Here is a 20992-nt window from a genome sequence, read left to right as displayed (position 1 = left end):
CCTTCCTTGCAGACACCAGCAGGCCTGGGGCTCGGGGACAGAGGTTTTCAGGTGGAGCTGGGCCTGGGACGCCCTGCCGAGAAGCCAGCATGCCATTCCGAAGGCCGTGGAAAGCCGAGGGCGGGGGCCAGGGGTGAGTGGGTAGGTGACGTCCAGGGCAGTGGTTTTGGAAGAGGCTTGAACTAGAGTGTCTGCTTCGGGAGGGAAGGCGGCAGCAAGGCCATAGGTAGGTTGTGCAAGAGGCGGAAAGCGGGGTGCAGGCTGCGCGGGGACCAGAGCAGGCAGCTGGCCGAGGGGCCCTGGCGCGGTGCAGACCCCGCGCAAACTCAGAGCATCACCGCGGTGAAGGCGAATCCAGGACGGGAGTGCGACCCATGGGCGCCTTGCCCGCCTCCCGGCCTCCGTGCCTCTGGCCGAGACATCTCAGCCGCTGCGTGAACCAACCCCGACCCGGAAGGGCTCGGTCGGCATTCCTCATGTCCACGTGGGGAGGGGAAGTAGAGTTTGGCCCTTTGAAACAAAGGGTACCACACCCACACCGTTCCCCAAATCACCGCACTCCCACTACGGGCAGAAGCGTAGCCCCGCTGTGCAGTTGGGGTCGGGGGAGGGGGAGCCCCGCGCCCCCAAGAGGCCACTCCTGGCGGAGTCACTCTGGCAGATGCTCCTTGGCTCGGAGCTGTCTTCAGGCTGCAGAGCGGCAGGTCCAGTGGCAGGGTGGACCCCTCCTACCCACCCAGCGCTTCCGAGCCCCGAGGCCATTGAGCTGTTTACAGCGTAGCCTGGCCACGAGGAGCTGGACGTCAGGGGTCAGACCCAGCACCGCCGCCTCCTTGCTGAGTGACCTTTGGCAACTTACATGACCTCCCTGAATCTCTGCTTCTCCATTAAAAACAGGAACCTCCGGAGTACCTGTTTCAGAGGGTTGTTGCTAAGCTTAATAAGATGGTGTTGCCGTGGCCGGCCCGCGTCACGGTCACGGTGTGCGATATTGTTGTTATTTATACTCCCCGTGCCATGAAATGTTCCCGGAAAATCTGGTTTTCAAGGGCATGTCTTCCTAGTCGCGTCTTAACGGACCCTTCGGTCTGCGGCCTCTCGAACCCGTCCTACTGCCGAGGGACGAGTCTTTCTTCCACGCACAGCTGACCGTGTCTCGGAACTGCGTGACGTGACTCCGGTCTCTTTCAGAATGAGACCCAAACCTTCCCGGGCCTCTTCCATTTTCCTCACTCTGGGCTTCACCCACGACAACCACTTATGGTCCCCAGAGGCCCCTTCCTGCCGCTGGGCTCTGAACGGGTCTCCTACATAGTCCTTCCCGCCCGTTTACCACGCAGTGTCTTCACAGTGTGACTCGCGCGGACATCCTCTGTTTGGCTGGTTATGGACCAAATGTGTGTGTGGAAGCCCACACCCCCTGCGTGAGGTAGAGGGGTCTTGGGGAGGCGGTTAGGTGTAAACGAGGTCATGAGGGCGGGGCCCTACGTGGGATTAGCTCCCTTATAAGAGAAGAGACCAGAGCTTCGTCTCTGCCATGTGAAGACACAGTGATAAGTGGCCGTCTGCGAGCCAGGACGAGGGCCCTCGCCAGGACCCTGACCATGCTGGCGCCAGTCTTGGGCTTGCAGGACTGTGAGGAATAAATGTCTGCTGTTTACGCCGCCTGGTCTATATGTTACAGCAGCCCACGCAGACTGAGACAGATAGTGTTTCCTAAACTCACATTCACGCCGCTTGCCGGCGTCTGGTTAGCGGGCAGGTACCCAGAAAGGACCTCGAGCGCGGGTCGGCTCGGCCAGGCACTCGGCACCTTCATCACGGCCTGCACACGACAGCTGGGCGTCTTACGGGTTTCGAGGCAGATGCCGTGCCCTGCTCGGGTCAGTATCCTCGGTGTCCCTCCCAGTGCGTGGCACGTAGTAGGTCCTCACAGACACGTGTTTACTGTGAGAGGCTCCTGTTCCTCAGGAACTTCGTTTACTTTTATCTAGACTTTTGTTCCGGTCTAGTGCTTTTCTATTTAAGATCGAGGCATGCCACAAAAAATCAAAAATCATTTTCACAACGAGTTTAACAATCGAGCATTTCCCTTAGGCGCTTGTGGCTTCAAATTATTAAAAATATCACTATAAATGACGAACTCTTCGGCACATCTCTGCCCCTAACGATATACACGTCCTGTCTCTTGATTGATCTGGCTGAGTACCAGTTGTGGGTGGACGGTGCTCCCAAAAGTTTGTCCGAGACGAGAGGCAGAAGGCTGACGGAGGCCCCACTGAGAGGATGCTCTGAGTGGCAGCCGGGCCGGCTGGTGCGCCTGAGCCCAGCCCTGCTGGGTCCCCACACCGCCCTCAGCCGGGTTCTGCTCTGTGCCTCCTGGGACACCTGGTCTCCTCCCCAGCGAGGTGGTTCCTGTCCCGTGTTCCTGTGGCTCTGTTCACATGCGTCTCTGCGGGTCCAACCCCTCCCCGCCCTCGGCTTCCCTAGCCGCCAGCCGGCCGCGCCACGCAGGCCCACGGCTCCGCTCGAGGCTGTCCGGGACAATGGGCGGGCCCCTCTTCCTCGCCTGCCATCTCCTCTCGCTCTCGACTGACTTCTCCTCCTGGCTTCTGTCCACGAGAGTCCTGGGAGCCCCGCTGGGGACACAGGTCCCTGCCTCTGTCCACGGGTCCCCCCACCACCCGCCTCCGCACGCGGCGGCTGAAGCTCTCTGCGTCTCCGCCGTAAACCCGCCTGCCCGACGGGATCGTCCGTTCCGGGAGGACAGGGACGTACCTCCTGTGCTCACCGCCGTTCCCCAGGGTCCAGCAGAGCAGCTTGTGTGGTACGCGCCAGCGGCATCTGGGTGGGTGGGGCCGTCACCTCGAAGGAGCTGGTGTCGGCGAGGCCTCCGCGTTCTCTGCGTCCCTTCCACGCGGTCTCCTGGGGCCTTCGGCCGTTCTTTGTAAAATCTTAAAATGTCCTGCTATTTCCAGGGTGGGAGACTTTGTTCCCAATTAGCATATTTTGAATTTTCTGGGTCGAATCTCCTACGCTGGCTTCGTGATCAACAGCTTCTCAGATGGATCCTCGCCCTTCTGACGCCCCCTCCCACGCTGAGTCAGGGTTGGTCCGCGTCACTGGTAGAAGTGACAGGGTGTTCTACTTTCTAGGACGCGCTGCCTGACCTTATACCGCTGACGCTGGGCAAAGCCTTAGCATTCTCTTCATAGTGCACAGTTTCACGTCTGGGAGAGTTCTCACCCAACGGCCAGGATTCAGCTCTCGATAATTTTATGACTGACGTAAATGTACTGAGCGATGCACTGTAGCGCCTCACACTTTTGTTTACTGTGTAAGTTTCTTGTACCATCCGCTGACAATGAGACTGGCATCCTAAACGGTGACTTACAATCGGAGACGATGCCACGACCTCGTGTCCTTTAGCGTTAACCCCCAGTTTCTGTGCGCCCACCCGTCTGCCCCCACCGCAGCCGCCAGGTGTCTCAGAGGCAGCCGATGGCACTTGGGGTTGCACTTTCACCCTGGATTTGCTGCGTGACAGGTGCAATCTGGTTCTACCCTGCCGCTTGCCCGGAACAGCTTTTGGCAAGGTCAGCGGCATCCTCGTAAAGTCCCTGCCGTTCTCTCGGTCTCCGGGGTCTGCGGCGCATGGCTCTCTGGAGGTGGCGACCCCCTTCTCTTCCAGTGGCTGCCCCTGGGCTTCCGGGTCGCAGGTGTCCCCTGTTCCCTCCCCCCCACCCCCGACCGCTCCCCCAGCTCCTTCCGCGGTGGCTGTTCTCCTCCCCAGCCTTCCGCGCCCACGGACTTCCAGGGTTCGGGCTTCTGTCTGCCTCGCGGTCGCTGCATTCTCTCTCTGGACGCTTTTCGCACTCTCGGACATCGCCACCGTCACGAGACCCCCCCCCCCCCTCCGGCCCTGGTCCTCTTCCCAGGCCTGGGTCCTTCCTTCCCACGTCGTCTGCATCTGGACGGCAGGCCCTTCTGTGTAGCTGCTGGTGCCCACACGTGCATTTCCCGGCTTCTCCCTGACAGCCACACGGCCCGCTGACATCTACATGCGGGTCGTGAGAGAGCCAGTTTTTAAGCAAGGATTCGCACTCCGTAACGCAGTCGGCACGCGCGAATGGCATCTCACCTTTTGGACTGGACGCACCGGTCTGTTTTGGAGTGGACTCTGGTGGAGGGTGACGATCGCTTGTTGAGAATTATCTAACGCATAAACTGACGCTCGGTTACCAGTGACAGAAAACGAGCTGAAGCCTGCTTCCATCAAAAAGGGAGTTTTTTTCTAACCACAAGTCTGAAAACTCCTGGGGTATTTCCTGGCTTCAGACATAATAGGCTCCAGTGACTCAACCAATGTCCTCGAAACTGGCGTGCATTCTCTGAGTCGCTCGGCTTGGCCCCCCCACTGGCTCTGTTCCCAGTCACCACGGCGGCGAGACAGCTGCCCCCGACTTCGGTCTGCTGTCTCCTCTCCAGCCCCAGTGCGGGCATCGTCTTCCTTAGCCATGGAGGCGGGAGTCCCCAAACCGGGTCCCTCAGAGCTAATCTGGGTCATGTGTCAACATTTGAAATGATCAGTGTCGTCAGAAGAGTGAAGTAAGTAACCGCAAGGAGTCCCTGACCCCCGGTCCCAGTCTGTGGCCTGTTAGGAGCCAGGTTGCCGCGCAGGAGGTGGGTGGCGGGCGAGCGAGCGAAGCTCCACCTGCATCCGCGGCCGCTCCCCGGCGCCAGCATCGCCGCCTCAGCTCCGCCTCGGGTCATCAGGCCTTGGATGCTCACAGGAGCACTGGTCCCTGGTGTCATGAAGGTTGAGGACCGCTGGAATAAGTGACCGATCAAGCTGGGCCATATGCCAACCTTGGGCCCTGGGAGGAGGAGGAAGTCGAAGTCGGCCACAATCACCAGGACTGAGGGTGAGAGAGGTGATCCGCCCCCCGCCCCCCTCCGGAGCCCCTTGGGTGCTGGGACTGGCAGAAATGGCTGATGTCTAGTCTGCCGCATGAACACATCCCTCCAGTTATCCAGGAGAAGCCTCACGGCAGCTGACATGAGCATCCTTCTAGGACTAAGAGGCGATAAGATCTGACCTTCAGCTGTGGAAGTAACGTTAAAAGGACTTCGTGTGTCACAGCTGTTATTGGCAGCTGCTAACTACGGGGTGATAATGCTCCTTATCTGCGATGAGGCGTTCAGATGTCTACTACAAAGCGCGCCAGGCATCAGCCAACTTGTAGGGAATATTTTTAAACTTTGAGGGCATGTCTGCAAATAGAGAAATCGAGATTTGAAAAAAGCAGTCAAAATGCCATTTTTCTCAAAAGGTGAATTAATTTGAAATAGTGACTGCGTAAAAGTTCGCTCTTATACTCTTTTAGAAATATTAAGTAAATGAACAGCGAAAGCAAGGTTTCCGGGGCGGATGTTTAAAGCAGTGAAGGGAAGTCCGGGCTGTTGGAAGTTCCTTTGACTTCTTAATATAAATTTACCTCTTGGTTCTGATGTGGTTTAGGACGCTGGGGGGCTGGGTGGGAAAGGCCGAGGGAAACCTTCCCATTCTCTTGGTGATAAGGAGACAAGACCCAGCTAGAAAAACGGGACTTGTAACTGTCACACAATCGAGCTCCCCGTCATGCCAGATTCTAAATTTATGTGGGTAAGGAGGCTACAGAGTGAGTATTCAAAGGGTAGAACCGCACCTCTTTTGTGGTTTTTCAGGAATGAGAGGATGGCGACCCTCCAGACTCTCAGGGCCTGAAGGGATCTCCCCCGAGACATGGGCACCCACAGAGATGGGCCGGGCCGGGCCAGCCCCGACCCAGCTCAGCTCCTGACAGGTGGGGGGTTTACCACATTCGTCTAGTCTGCCCACGAAAGAAAGGCTGCCTCTCTCTGGTGGGATATATCATCCGGAACCTGTGTACTACTTTCATATACAATGTCTGGCATGAAATACGAAATAACCAGACATGCAAGAAAAAGGAGAGAGAGAAATTTCGTAATGAAAAGAGGGACCTGCCATAATTCCGTTTGGAGTCATTTCCCTTTAATCTCAAAAACTTCCTTTAGAATTTGTTCAAAATATGCACCACTGAAATTACTAGAACTAAAATCAGATAGATAAACCCGCATCACGGTGGCGATTTATTAAAAAAAAACTTTGAGATAAAACCAAAATAAAGTACCTGTTTTAAGTGTGCAGTTCAATGAATTTTGACTGATGTATACGCCCATGAAAGATGATTGACAATTCTCATCACCCCCCAAATTTTCCCTGCGATCAAGCTCTCCCCTCAACTCTGGCTCCCATCTATTTTTTTTTTTTAATCGCTAACTTCTCTCTTCTAGAAATTTACATATCGCACGGATTCGTCCGACATGTGCTCCTTTGTGCCTCGCTTCCTCTGATAAGCACAACGTTTTCGAGATTCATCTGTGTTGTTCTTGGCATCATAGTAACTCATCGTTGGATATTCCACAGCATGTTGACGGATATGTGGGCCGATTCGCGTCTTGAGCTATGGAGAATAAAGCTGTTATGATTATCCCTGTGTAAATTGTTGTATAGACACATGTTTTTTTTTTTTTTTTTTAATTTCTCTTGGGAAAACATTAGGCGCGGAACTCCCATCTCGAATGCTGAGTTCGTGTCCAGCTTTCTAAGAAGTCACGTCCTTTTCCAGCGCAGTCGAGCCACTCCGCCTTCCTGCCGGCCACACACGCGCGTCCCGGCTCTGACTGCCGCGGGCACGCGTGTTCTCGGCCTCCTCTCTCTCGGCCGTCCTCGCACACGAGTGTCAACACCTCGATGTGTCTTTACTTCGCGGTTCCTGAGCATCCAGTGAGGCCGGCCATGTTTCTGTGCGTTTATTGGCCATTCAGACAGCTCTTATTTGTGGTAAAGACTTGTTTGAAAACTTTTGCCCACTTTCAAAGAGGTGGTTTATGTCCTTCTAAGACGTAATAGTTAGGTGTGTATTCTAGATGTAAACCCTTCCTATTGCCAATATTTCCCCCACTCCGTGGCTTAACTTTATAATGTTTAATTGCATCTTTCAATGAGCAGAATTTTAAAAATTTGAAATTCAGTTTATCAAATAGTACTTCATTTTCTGCGGTCTGTCATTTCCCACCCTTTAACTTTTAACTTGTCTGCATTTTTATGTTAAAAGTATATTTCTTTCTGACACCATGCGATTAAGTCTCATTTTCCACGCACTCTGACTGCCTCTGTTATCGATCTGGATCATTCGCATCTCATGTGATTATTGACATAGTTAGCTTTATTGAAGGGGTCGCTATTTATTTTCTACTCTGCCGTCTTTTTATGTTCACTTTTTTCTACTTTGCTTTGGATTAACGTAGGTTTTTTTTTTTTTAAGTATTTCGGTTTTTTTCCTGCACCTTTTTCTCTTCATTTTGTCTTCATTGATTGGTCGATTAATTGATCGATGGTGCGTGTGTGAGGCATAGACTTTCTCATCTGACCACAGAGTCAAAACGTGATTTGACTGTGTATTTCCTCAGTTCTCTCAAGAATGACACATAACCAGCACCACTTAAGTACGTAAGAAAGAAGTTAAGTTATTACGTATAATGGACATCTTAAGACATTACGGCTTGATCTCTGGAGGCAGCCGGCTTGAGGAAGGCTATGGAATTTGCAATACACTTCTCTAACTTATTCGTAGCCTACTGCCAAATGATATCTGATGGTGAGAGAATTAAAAACTGCCCTTGGCCTAGAATCTTCATCCTCGCGTGAACCAGCCACTTTGAAGTATCAATGTGATGGCGGTCTCGCAGTTAGAAGCAGCGAGTCCGGGAGCCTAAGCCGCAACGGGGAAGAGGCTTTCCCGTGCCTGATTAGTCTGTCTCAAAGCACATGTGTGGCTAGGCCAGGATGCAAGCACATTGCTTCCTTTCCTGTCCTGTTGCACACAAATAATTTCCCTTTACCACACTCCCTAATGTTGCTCACAGCGTAATACTTTGCCTCAGAAGATTCCCATGAGCTAGGGATGAGATAAGACCTTCTTAATTGCCCCGAATGAGTATCTTGTGGAAAAAAAGTGCTGTGTGTGACTCTTCTCTTTTTAGGAAGTAATTTAATGACCTGTCTTGGGAAATGGCATGGGACCCTTGTCTAGGCTGTTCCATTAGTCTTTTTAATCGGATTTCTACAGCTATTTAACTATCCCCACTCATCACGAAAGACCAATTTAGTCAAAAGGGAAACGACAGTTTTGCTTAGAGAAGCTGTACGAATGCTTGTACTTTTCCAGCACAGGGACGGCAGCAATGAAACCAGCTGTCGTCTGATTGGTGACATTCGTAGGTTAGCACGAGCAACTGGCACCTCCGCACCCCGGGCTGAATGGGGGTTTCCCCGGCCCCCGGGGGGAGGGGCGCGCCTCTGTGTCCTGAAACGGCCGCGGCCCACGTCGTCCTTAAAGGAGCCTTGACGTCACGTCTGCGGAAGTGTTCGGCGCGTCGCACGGGCAAAGCTGCCACATCATCCTCTCTCCCCACTCCCTTATTGTCACCCGGGCCTCCCTGTCACACAGCACCCAGCTTCCCACCTCCTCCCTTCCTGGGTTCCTAGTCTTCCGTCATCCTTCGCCTGCGGCCCGTCCCAAAGCCATGCGCCCTGTTCCTCTGTCCTCGCCTGTGTAAGTCACTCCTTTTCTAGCGTCACAGCCATCGTGCCGACTGGTAGAAACTGGATGTAGCGAGTGTGTCACTGTACTAAGACTCAAAAATCTGCACCGCATAGACATTTATAATTCTGGAAAGATACAGTCTTCGGTACGGGTATATGTGTATAGCCGATTTAAAAATCCTTTTTCTTTCCTTTCTAAAGTTATTTTCCAGTGGAGATTTTTAATTTAGCATAAGACGATCCTCTTCTTTGGCGCTTTTTTGTTTTAAAAAGAGCTGAGTACAAACTGGCTTTAGACGGGAGACAACCGTGCTTTTACTTTGAATTTATAGAGATCATTTCAAACTCTAAGCCCCCTTCCACCCCTCCCCCCCCCCCCGTACCTTGGGCCTCTATTCATTATCCTAAGTGTCCTCGTGTAAGGGGTGAGTTCTGTGTTCATTTTTATCATAATAATTTCTGTTTTTGCTAAAACCCATTTATCATTCTCAAAATATCATAAAAGACCAATTACTTTCTAAAAAAAAAAAATGCTGACTTTCCGTTTTCAGCCCAAAGTCCACGAGATCGCATGCAAAAGGAGCTCGGATGCAGAAGCCTGTCTGTGATCACAATAGCCGGTTAGTGAGGATTACATCTGCGCCCCCACCTCACGGGGGGGGGGGTCTCAAGGCTGGAGGCCGAGCTCGCGGAGTCTGGCAGAGTGAGCAGTCGAAATGAGGAAAGCGGGGGGGCGGGGGGCGGGACGAGCGGGGAGGCGGGTTAGAGGAACAATGAGAGAATTAAGCCAAATGATTATTTGATTTAAGCATCAAAATTGGATGACCTCGAGAAACCCTCTGGAGAACACGCTACAGATTGTTACTTCTCCAGAGAATGTCGAAATTTTAGATAAGGCCAGGATGTTTTTATACACGATTTGGACTTGAACTTTTTCTTAAGTGGCTCAAGCTGTCCCAAGGTCATGATACATGCTACCCATACGTGTTCCTTAAAATTGCGAGAGATTGCGTGATGAGGCGTTGGTCACAGGCTGCAAACGAAGGTTAAGGGGGCAGAGTGTTAACCATGCCTTGAAACTAGGAGAAGACGTAAGCGCGTCCACAAAGCGTGACGTCCCCTTGGATGAGAGGAGAGGGGACCCGTGTGTTTTTGTCTTCCGAGTATTTCTCAGTGGGCTCATAATGGTCCCCGCCTTTCCACTGCTCAGGATTTAATGCACACTTCTGGTGACGGTCCTCAAATCTCCCTGCCAACTAGTCACACCCTGCGAGCCTTGATCTCACAGAAATAGACACACCCCCCCCCAAATCCCCCATTGCAGCCGTACCACCCCGCTCTCCGCCCCCACGTTCCTTTTGCCTGTCTCCAAGGTTTTGCACATTTGACTCAGAAACATTAAAGTTCTTTCCTCCCACCGGCATGCCTTGCCTTCTCTTTAAACGAGAACGGAAGACTATCTCTTCCAGAAAACCTCCCCGGATTAAATACACATTAATCTCTTTTCCAGTGTACCAGCATGTCCGGGCTGAGTGAAACTGCTTCGCACTGACATAGATTGAATGTAATTATATTTTGGCAAGTTTTCTTCGATTCAAAGGTGGTCTTAAAAAATACATAATACATCTGTTTGCATATATAAATAAAATAACAAGAGAGAGTGCATTTTGTAAGCCAGTGGGTTGTTAGTACTTATTAAGTTATAGACCATCTGGTTAAAGATGGCTATTCATGAAGAAAAATTTAAAACCAGGGTTTCTCAACTGTTAACATTTTGGACTGGAGAACTCTTTGCTGAGAGGGGTGGGGGCGTCCCGTGCACTATGGGGCGTTTAGCAGCATCCCTGGTCTCTACCCACTGGACAGATAGATGCCAGTAGTATCTCTCGCAGAGTCATGATAATTCAAAATGTATCAAGAGTGCCACATGTCCCCGGGGGGCAAAATCATCTCAGGCAAGTAACTACTCATTTCAACCGACCTGTGGAAATAGTTGCCTGTTTTGAATATCGGTTTTATTCAGCAGACAAAGCTGAAAAGACCTGTTGGCAGAAAGCTTTGGGTCCCCTCGGAAGTTGGTCTTTTTCATTGTGATATAGTTGTGGAGTGTCATGGAATATGCCAGCAAAGTTCGTATTTCAGCAGCATTTCTGCTGTGGACGTGTGAAAGAATTACATGCTCAACCTATGCAGACTTTGTCATCACGGTTTTAAAGTTCACTTTTATTTTTCTGCTTAGAATTTTATTCTCCAGTCAGGTTAGGGGTGTGTGTGTGTGTGTGTGTGTGTGTGTGTGTGTGTGTGTGTGTTTCCTATTTAAAAAAAATATGAGAAGTCCTTTGTTACTAAGATCTGCAGTAAATAAAATCGGGGTCTTGCATCGATAGCAGAAATGCTGACTTTTGACCATGAATTATATGGAGATATGTAATTGATCCTTTCTTTATAGAAATCATTTTTCTCTCCGAGTTGTTAAGTTAGAGTTCAGATACATGCCGAAGTGCTTGCCACGGCGAAGGGGTCTGAGCTCGGAGGTCCTGACTTTTGGGGAGCAGGAAGAGCCTCGCTGATAGAATCGGCATGGAAGCAGCCGCTTCGATGCCCCTCCCCGCCCCGCCCCTCACCAGGCCACCAGCACCAAGGTCCTACCCGGTGGCGTGGGGCGGGCAGGTGGAGGAAGGAGCAGCCGCCTTCCCTCTCTCCTGGGCCACCTGGGAGCTCCACCTCTGACCCCGGCTCCAGCTCGCGGCCGGCCCGAGAGGACAGCGTCTGCGTGTGATTTATAGCATCACGTGGTTAGAACTTTCCAGCTGCAAAACGTTGCATGCCGGCACCTAAGCAAATAGGGGGTTGCACAGCTCACAAACGAATTCACAATGTTTTATCCCGCGAAGGCGTGGAGCATGGGGAAGAGAGTTAAGGGGGATAATTTGAAGATGGCGAAGAGGGCGAGAGTGACGTGGGGAAGGCAGAGAAGAAAAGCCGACTGGCGATGGCGACGAAACGCAAGGAGGGAATAACATGGAAAATTCCAGCCGAGCGCTCATGCACGTGTGATTTTTTTTATGGGGAGTCCAAGTTACTTCTTAGTAAAAAGTCTGTGGGAAGGAAGTAGACGTGGAGTATAGTTCTGCCAGTTATGAGCCAGGCGACCTCGAGCAAGTTGCTTAATCCCCCCGAGTTTTTCTTCTTCACCCATTAAGGGGTGTCTTGATCTCTGCGGCCCCAGCGCCGCCCACAGCGCCTGGCGCGAACGAGACGGTTAACAGAGCTGTTGGATGAATGAGTGACAACGAAGAGAGGGGTAGAGCCAGAGCGAATCTGGACTGTATCTCTAGTGACTGGGGTTCAGGTAGGAACGCCAAGGGCCGAGCGCACGGGATCCCCTTCTTCCGGTTGAAAAATATGACGTTAGAAATAAAGGCATCGAAAACGGACATGGGCATAAAGTCCTGTGAACTCATTCGTTGGATCATCCTCTTTTCTTCTCTCCCTAATGACGGTTATGGCGTGCCGCTAATATTCATTTAGAGGTTCCCACATGTTACCTTTCTTTATTCCTTTCTGAATCTCCGAGTAGCTGTCAAAGGTAATTTTTTCTTTTGCCTGAGGAAAGAAAGCTTTTGTATTTTTTTTAAATGCGATCTGTTGCTTAAGAGTTCTCTCAATTTTTGCCCGCCAGAAAAATATCTCTATTTCACCTTCGATTTCGAAGGATTTTTCACGGGCTCTAGAGCGCTAGCTGGGAATTGTTTTCTTTACGTGCTATCGTATATTCCATCGTTTTCTGCGATGTCATCTGTCAATTATTGTTGCTTCTTTTAAGATGTCGTATCTTTCTTCCCCCTTCATCTCCATTTTTCCAGCAATTTTACTGTTAGGTCTAGGAGTGGGGTTTTTTTTTTTATTGTTATTATAGTACCCGGGATTCATGGTGTTCTTAGAGCAATACGGGCCTCGATGTCTTTTGCCAGTTTTGGAAAATTTCGAGTGATTTTCCTCTTGCGTGTTGCTCGTGCTCTCTCTGGCCTCCTCTTCGGCATCTCCGGCTGCACAGGCGCAGACTTTTCCCCACATCCCGGATGGCTCTCAAGCTCCTTTCTGAACCTTCCATCCTATTCTCTCTTCATGCATTGGTTCTGCATATTTTCTTCAGATCTGTTTTCCATGTCACTCGCTCTCTCTTTAGCCGTGTTTAAACTGCTGTCAAACCTATTTTTTGCGTTGTCTTTTCCAGTGTTAGAATATTCATATGGTGGTAGTTTTCTGTTAAAATTGTTTACTTTTTGACTTCTCGAACATATTCAGCGCGGTCGTTTTGAAGTCCGTTTGTGCTAACTCGGTTAACTGGATCTCCTATTGATGAATTCCGATTGCCTATTACTTCTCCTGCATTTGAATCTCATCTTGTTGGTGCCCACTTATGCCTGGTTATTTTTCGAGTGTCAGCCATCATATATGGAAATCTTAAAGATAGTTTAAGACACCGATGGTATGTGGCTGGCGCCTAAGCTAGGCGCGCTTGTGATCGGGGACCGAGCTGGTATCGGTGTCCATGAGGACGAGTCTACTTCTCACTCACCCTTTCTCCTAGAACGTAGCATTTAGACTTCCTAACCCAAAGCCCGGAGCGAGGGGTCATCAGTATCGCCTCCTGGCAGACTCTCGCTATCGATGTTTTGTTGCTTTGGCCCTGTGAGTCTGCTGAAAGTTTCACTGAAGTTTTCAGCCTCTCAACTGCCTCTTCTAAGATCTGCAGATGCCTTGGGTGGGACGTTAGCTTCCAGTTCCGGGTTCACACCCTGGGTCTCCTTCTCTCCCTGGGTCGTGGACCTGTGGTTCTTCCTGGCTTCGGAAACTCCACAGCGCCTTCGAATAGGGCTTGGTGTCTTTTCACGGCTTGACTAGTTGTTTCCAGCAGCAGGATGAGTCCAGATTGCTCAGACCGTCATTGTCAGAAGCAGAACCCTCCATTCTCGTACCATCCGTCGAGCGACTATGTAACCTCACATCGTGTGACTCCTGTGTCATTTGTTATAACTGTTCTCCTGGGGTGGACGTGTAGTGTTTTCAGACTTTTCTATATGAACTCTACTAAATGTTTTTCTGCTTATATTGGTGCATGCTTTTCTGGTTATTTCCTTTAGATGAATTCTTGGGAGTGGAATTGTTGAATCAAAGACATGTATATTTTTAAGGAGTATTACAGCTACTTGCAGATTACTTCATAGAATTGACGCTTCTGCCAGCTGTGCATGAAAGTGCCCATTTCTTGACCCCTTAGAGACACCAGAATATTGTACTTTGAATAAGCTCGACACGGCCCCGGACAGCCACCAGGTTGACCAAAAGAGTCAGGGCTTATAAGTTTTCAATTAGTTGAAACTGTGAGTCAAAACTCATGAGATAAATCAGTAAGTAGAATGAAAAGGCCTACAGTTCAATAAAAAAAAAAAAAAAAAAAAAAAGCTAAGCAGATGTAAGATGGGGGAATTCGGTACATATAATAACAGCTCACAGGATGAAGAGCTAGATGACAGGCTGATGCACTCCTGGACTGAATTTATAGATCTCAAAGGTACGGATCGGGGAGGCTAAGGGGTGTCGCCCGACTCTCAGCGAGGTGACTCGTATCTGAAATATTAAACTGTAGCTGCATTTGAAGGACCTGATCCCCCCGAAGTGGGTCAGAGCAGAGTCCCAGAAGGCTGGCTGGTCTGTGAATGTGCCACACGGAGGAGAGTCGCGTGAACAGGGGTGCATTGCCCCCACGAAGGTGTGTTTGGCTCAGGGAACAATGACTTGGCGTGACTTTGAAAACATAGTTCTTTTCGACAAGATAGTTAAAAATAAGGAAGAGGCAGTTACCTACCAAATAGGTGATTTTTATAAAGGTTTTGGCACAGTGTCCTGATGTTCCCCGCAAACGGGGAGGGATCAGGGCCCGCTGCTGGCTCCAGCCACCGCCGTTCATGAAATCTCCCTGCCAGCAGTGCGCATCACCCACGGCCGGCACAGCGCATGGGCACGCGGTTTCCCCACGGCGGGCACGTGCGTTTCCCCGTCGTTTAATGCTGCTTCGCAGTCGTTTATATGTAGCTTTTGTGGTCGGATGAAGAAAGGCCAGCTTGCCTTCTCTCCACCCTGCACCCCATCGTTTCGTTTCGTTTCTTTTGTTTTGTTTTGTTTTGTTTTTTCTTTGCAAACAGCATCCTTCTAGGATAGGCCAACAAAATGCACAGATCCAAAGGGGGCAGGCGCGCGTGTGTGATTTCCGTGGTGAGGGAGAGAGCCCCTGAAATTATGGAGAAGGAATTTATTAACCTTTCCTTCTTATTCAGATAACTGTGATGGACAGTGTGGATGAGGTTCTTAGGAGTACTTTTTTTAAAAAAACAATTTCAGTAGAAGAACAGAAATAAATACGTGTGTGTGTGTATATTTTTGTGATCGGATGTTATGGTTTATAACAAAATGGACACAGAGTGTAAGGAGGGAGCCGTTTTTGCTGGATTGGTGGGGAAAACATCGTCTTGGACCAAGGAACAGAGGTACAGTCGACGCAAAGGGCGGCATGCTGCGGCCCTTCCTGTCGCCCGCAGCGAGCTCTCCCCACGCGCCTGCCCCGTCCAGCTATTGATGTAAACCGGGTCATTTCATCCTCCCAGCTGGTATTATTATGATTTACGAGTGAGGAAACGGGGCCTCAGGGAGGCCAGCGATCACTAAGTCACAGAGCTAGTAAGTCACGGAGCTTCGATTTGACCGCAGGGCCGCGTGATCCTAATTTATTTGGGGGGCGGGGGAGAGGCTCTAATGAAAAACGAGTGCTAGTCTGGGGTGACGCTCCCGGTGGTCATCACCGGTCACTTCCTTCATCTTCCATCAAGTCTGAATTTTCTGTGTGTACAGAATTAGCAAGGAAAGCTTTAACTGAAGCTCGATGACATGCCACAGTTCTCACAGTTCCTTATTTCAGCGCACCTTTGGGTAAGATCCCGTTTTATGCTTAAGAAAAATCCATACGCACACACACACACACACACACACACACGATTTCGTTTTTACAAAATGTCTCCTAGCCCCTAACACAACCGGAATCTTCCTGAACAATTCTCTTTGACATTGTAGCAAACGAAAGATGTTCCAGCGGGACTTCGGGGACCCCTGTATGACACTGTGTTTCTAGAATGTAATAGGATTTTGGCTTTCGTCGGTCAGCTCCGCATTATTCAGGCCCGCGTGCCGCACCTGTCGGCCGTCTCGTCTCTTCTTTCTCTGTTTTGCCTTTTGTTGAGTCGACATCGCTTAGTTCTAAGGTCTGGTTAAGCTGCTTATTTATCTAGTTAGGCATCACTGTTGCCAGGGCATTCGTAAGAGCAGGGCCACTCTGTCCTGTTCCCAGCAGGACAGGGAGGGGGAGCTGGGCTCTCCGGACTGTCCTCTCAAAGGCGGAGCTGCAAACAGTCCCACTGAGGGAAACGAGAGCACCGCAGTGACCACGGACTCCATTCGTTGCGTCCACTTAGAGGCGACCAGTACTGTCCTGGTGGAAATCCTGCAGTTTCTACGGTGGCCTCTCAAATGCTCTCTCATGGCCACGCTAATGGTTTACTGCACGATGGGCTGATCCAGGAAGGCTCAAAATGTGCATTCGTGCTAATTCCAGCCTTGTTCTCAGCAACGACTGGATTTTCTATTTCGGTATAAAACATTGTATTAAGAGTGAATTTAAATACCTAACTTTATCACCACAGGAACAAATTAGCTAAGACACTCATTCGTCCAGTATAAGAAGATATTTTTATGACTTTGAACTTTGTGGCAAAGGTCAAGCTTGATGAGCAGGGCAGGTGACCTGCACTGAGCACAGTATCTGTGCTGAGCACGTCACATTAGGTAAAGGAATGAGTGATCGACATTTTACAATGTATTGACAAGTTAATAGACCAATAGTCATTGATTTTGTGCTTGGATGTACAAGAAATCAATGCCTAAGATATGTCAATGAATTCTCTGTTGGCTAAGGCTTCAGGGAGCTTGTAGCCTAGTGAGTGTGTAGCCATGGACAGACCTAACTGCACTCCAGGAGGGCTTCAAAGGTCAGGGAGCATTTCGGGGGCCCTTTTGAGATGGGGAGTAAGTAGTTCAGGAGGTGGAAGAGGCAAGAGAAAGAAGGTGTGCTTGCCCGTTCCTCCCACACAGATTTACAATCACCCTGGCTGTGTTACCATTCCATTTGACTTACACTGGAGATTGTGGATTCAAATGCCACCTGGGCCAGGCTGGTGTTACAAACAAGCGAGGCTGGCTAGGCGTGAGATGGTGGATGCTCTTTGCTCCTTGGCCTCCTCATGCAGATACACAAGGGCACAGTTGGGCTGAGACACCTGGCGGCTCGAACGTAGTTTTAGCCCATGCTGCCACCAGAAGTACAAGCCCGGGGTTCTATCGGTCTGATATATTTTCCCTGCAAGAAACTATACGTCCAGATTTACCTGTGAATTCTCGTCTTAGATGTTAGCAACTAAATTGAACTGAGAGCACTTGGCGGCACTCACTTTGGGGCCACCTCCACAGCAGCTGCAGGCTGAACGGGCCTCATGAATTACCACCCTGTGAAACTTGGGCTAGCACAGGGGTTCTCAAAGCATGGCCTCTGAACCAGCAGCATCAGCATCACTTGGGAGCCTGTTAGAAGTGCAGATGCCCAGGCCCGCCCAGACCTGCCAAATCGGAAACGCCACCATGGGCTCCTGAAATCTGTGTTTCAATAAGCTGTCCGGGTGACTCCAATGCTCACTCAAGTTGGAGAATGTTTTTTACATGTTGTTAATGCCCGCGAAAAGATGAAATGAATAATATGTCACAGCACATAAAATTATATGAAGTTCAAATTTCGGTATCCATAAACGAGGTTTTATCGGCACTTAGCCACCACGCTCGTTCGTTAACATGTCGTGCACGGCTGTTTTTACACTGCAGTGGCAGAGCTGAGCACGGCCCACACAGCTTAAAATGTGTATCATCGGGCCCATTACGGAAAACGCCGGTCAGCCCTAGAGCATCGGGCGGGGGTGGCGGGAGAGTTGGCGGGGTGCTAACGGTCCTCCGTCTCATGCCCCGGATGCTGGAGGAGGTGTAATTGGAGATTCACATTCACACGACAGCTCAGGGAGCAGTGCCCGGGACTGGGTGATGAGGCAGGGGGCAGAGGGGAGCTGCAGGAGGACTCTGTAGCAGAAACATCCAAAGCAGCCGTCCCCAACCTCTGTGGCACCAGGGACCGGTGCTCCTGTGAGACTCTAACGCCTGAGGATCTGGGGCGGAGCTGAGGCGGTGATGCTGGCATCGGGGAGTGGCTGCGGATACAGAGGAAGATCCTCTTACTCACCCGCCGCTCACCTCCCGCTGTGCAGCCTGGTTCCTAACAGGCCATGGACCCGTGGACCAGTACTGGTCTGTGGCCCGGACTATGGGGACACCTGCTGTAGAGAACTTTAGCGAGTTTGAGGCAAATTGAAGACAATTGCTAAGAAGCAAAATCACAATGGATTGAGAAAATGCTCCCGAGAATGGCAGTTTTGTGGCTTATTTTAAACATTAGAATCAAAGGAGGAGACCAAGAGGGTCATATGAAACCCACTGGTGGGTTAAGGGGGCAGGGAAAAAGTAAAGAGGAGAGACACTACTTTAACACTGATGGGGACAAGTTAGTTAATAGTTAACGTTTACAGCACGTGAGGATGGCCTGTGGGGGACAAAGTAACAGGGAGGGGCCTGTGGTCCCCTGCTCTGGTGCAGAGATGTGCCCTGAGGGGTCTGGAGAAGAGGTGTTTCTCTGACGTTTCATGGTATGTTATCTTAGATGCAGAGAAACTAATAGACAGGCTCACTTAAAGTAAAGGTTGACCTTTGCAAAGGCAGCTACAGGCCTGGGATGATCTGCTTTTAGTTAGGAATTTTCACATTTGGACCAAACTTTCGGTCCCTGGGTTCGTAGGGCCCACCACGCTGGCCTCCGCTGAGCTCGTCAGGTTTGGTATGCGGCCCCCTGTGTGGCCCACACGTTCCCCTCTTGGTCATAAATCAATTCAAAAGGTGCACGAATGACCCGCCTCTTGGCTGGGCGTTGTCCGGTCCCACTCTGCTAGGAAGGCTCGTTCCTGGAAATCTTAGTGTCACCATTTTGTCTCGCCGAAATGGCGGACTGCTGGGGACGCGGCAAGACCGTAACCTCGGAGGGAAGTCGAGGCTGAATTTTTCTCAAAGGAGGAGAGGGAGGAAAATGGGAGGCAGCCAGAGCTTATAGAAACATCGTTCTGGATCGTTTCTGACTTGTGAGCTGTCATGATCCAAGTTTTGTTGTCTGTCTCCCTTTACTGTATTTTGCATTTAGTACAACATTTACTCATAGTTTGAGGTCACACCATACACCTCTTTGGTTTTCATGATCTGTTTATGTGATGGGTTCCCATTTGGTGCTCTTGTTATTATTATTACTATATTATTATTATTATTATTATTATTATTATTATTATTATTATTATTATTATTTTAATATGGCACATCTTCCCATGGGAAGCAGTCAAATGTCATTCGTTATTAATCTGATTCCTGCTAGTTGTGCAATTGAGATCTGTAACTTTAAGGTTTAATCAGGGCCGAAGCAGCAAGGACATAATGGCATAAATTACAGTTACCACCTAAAAATTCAGCGGCCGGGAGGACAGTAAGGGTTTCATGATGAATTTCCTGTGCTTCGGCAGCCATTTTTTTTTTTTTATGATCACTTCAGCTTCCACATGAGTTCATACAGCTAGTGGTCCTCACTGGGTTAAGGAGAAAACATGTTCCCATAATGGGATTCTGACATTTATTCATAAAATTCTCCGTGTTCCCTTCCACTAGCCTTTTCCAGCTTCTCTTGTTCTTCTTAGTTTTTCTCTTTTTACTTGGAAATAACCAAGTTATTATGACAAACTACTTCCTTTTAACTTTTTTTCTCAAACGCACACACATCTCTTCTCTTCCTCCTGCAAAAACATTCCTTCTAAGTTTCAACAGAGAGAGTATTATTGATAATACAGAAGTTATTTTATATGTCTTTGGCAGTTATTAACAGTGGGGCTGTATAAGAACAAGGTTTGAGAAAAGCCCAAAGAACACATATAACCATTATTATGACGATATTGTTAGCAGACAAGTCAGGACAATCGAACAAATGGTTTTTTAAGTTCGACATCAATTCGTAGGTTTACACGCCTTCTCGATGTCTTGGGACAGCTGTCTGCCTCTGATGTCAGTGACTTCTCATCCTCAAGGAGTCTTTGACGTGCTCGAGGTGAAGGCGAGTATTGGGGACGGGCCCACAGTCCACTCGCTGTTAGGCGCCATTCGGTTTTATGAGAAATGTGAGTCATAGAATTAACACCTTTGAGTTTAGCTGCATGTGGATGAGTTAGTAACATCTGATAAGGGCCTCTCCAGCGAGATTGGAGAGAGTCTCTAATTGATGTCTTTTCCAGTGAACAAAATCCCCTGGTCGTAAGGCATGGTCTCTGAAGTCTTTCTCTGGGAAACGAGTGAGTTACTAATTTATCAATGTCTCTAAGCTGGTTAACGAGTCCTCGACGATAACGCAGGATACCCCCTCTTGGCGAGGCTGTTCACACGTCCCCCCGTCCAGATGCACAGGGTGACCACTGAGTATGCAAAGAGAGAAAGGCTGCGTTGACCCACAGGAGTAGATCTCAGGTCAGGGGAGCACTGTAGAGGGAGCTTTTGGCCAAGGGAGATCAGAAGCTTCGGAACATTCACCTAGTCGGGTTTTAATCATATCATCAAAACGTCCCACCACCCCAGAGAACTGGGTGTGGTAAGTACAATGAAAATGCCGCAGAGTAGGCCACATGCTGTGTATGGATGGACTGCGACTCGGAGGGAATTCTCCAATATGGATTTTCGTTTTCCCAATAATAATGTACCTACCATTAAGGATGTTGTCTGCTTCAAGGGGATGCTCCCAGCCAGCGAGAAAACGTACGAATCATCACTAACGCACATTTGTATCCTTGAGATGGTGGCATCTGGATGGAACCAATTCCCTTACCCCAGATGGGCCCAAGGGGGTGGGACATGTCCTTGGGACCCGTGGAGTGATTCCCCAGGGTTCTAGAACGTCTGCTGCACACGCTATGAGCTATAGTGGGAGAAGCTTCCAGGAGGATCGATGGCTCCTGCAAGCACCTTTTCGGGCCCGCAGCATTCGCGCATGCTCATGTTGAGGTAGAGGTGATTAAGCCCCTGTGGGCAGCGTTG

General features: G+C 49.9%; 1 protein-coding gene and 1 long non-coding RNA gene across 4 annotated transcripts in view; both read left to right on the top strand.

Moving 5' to 3' along the window:
* ADAM12 (ADAM metallopeptidase domain 12) overlaps nt 1-20992 on the top strand; it is a 262371-nt gene that overhangs the window by 40104 nt on the left and 201275 nt on the right. The gene's annotated exons all lie outside the window — the stretch shown is intronic.
* Nucleotides 3768-6566, top strand: LOC118603814. The gene is made up of 2 exons (XR_004951298.1): nt 3768-4608; nt 6358-6566. It is a non-coding gene; the product is annotated as an uncharacterized LOC118603814 (long non-coding RNA).

Source organism: Rousettus aegyptiacus, unplaced genomic scaffold (assembly GCF_014176215.1).
Source record: "Rousettus aegyptiacus isolate mRouAeg1 unplaced genomic scaffold, mRouAeg1.p scaffold_m13_p_6, whole genome shotgun sequence".
NCBI classification, from domain to species: Eukaryota; Metazoa; Chordata; class Mammalia; order Chiroptera; family Pteropodidae; genus Rousettus; species Rousettus aegyptiacus.
This window is presented reverse-complemented; position numbering and strand designations above follow the sequence as displayed.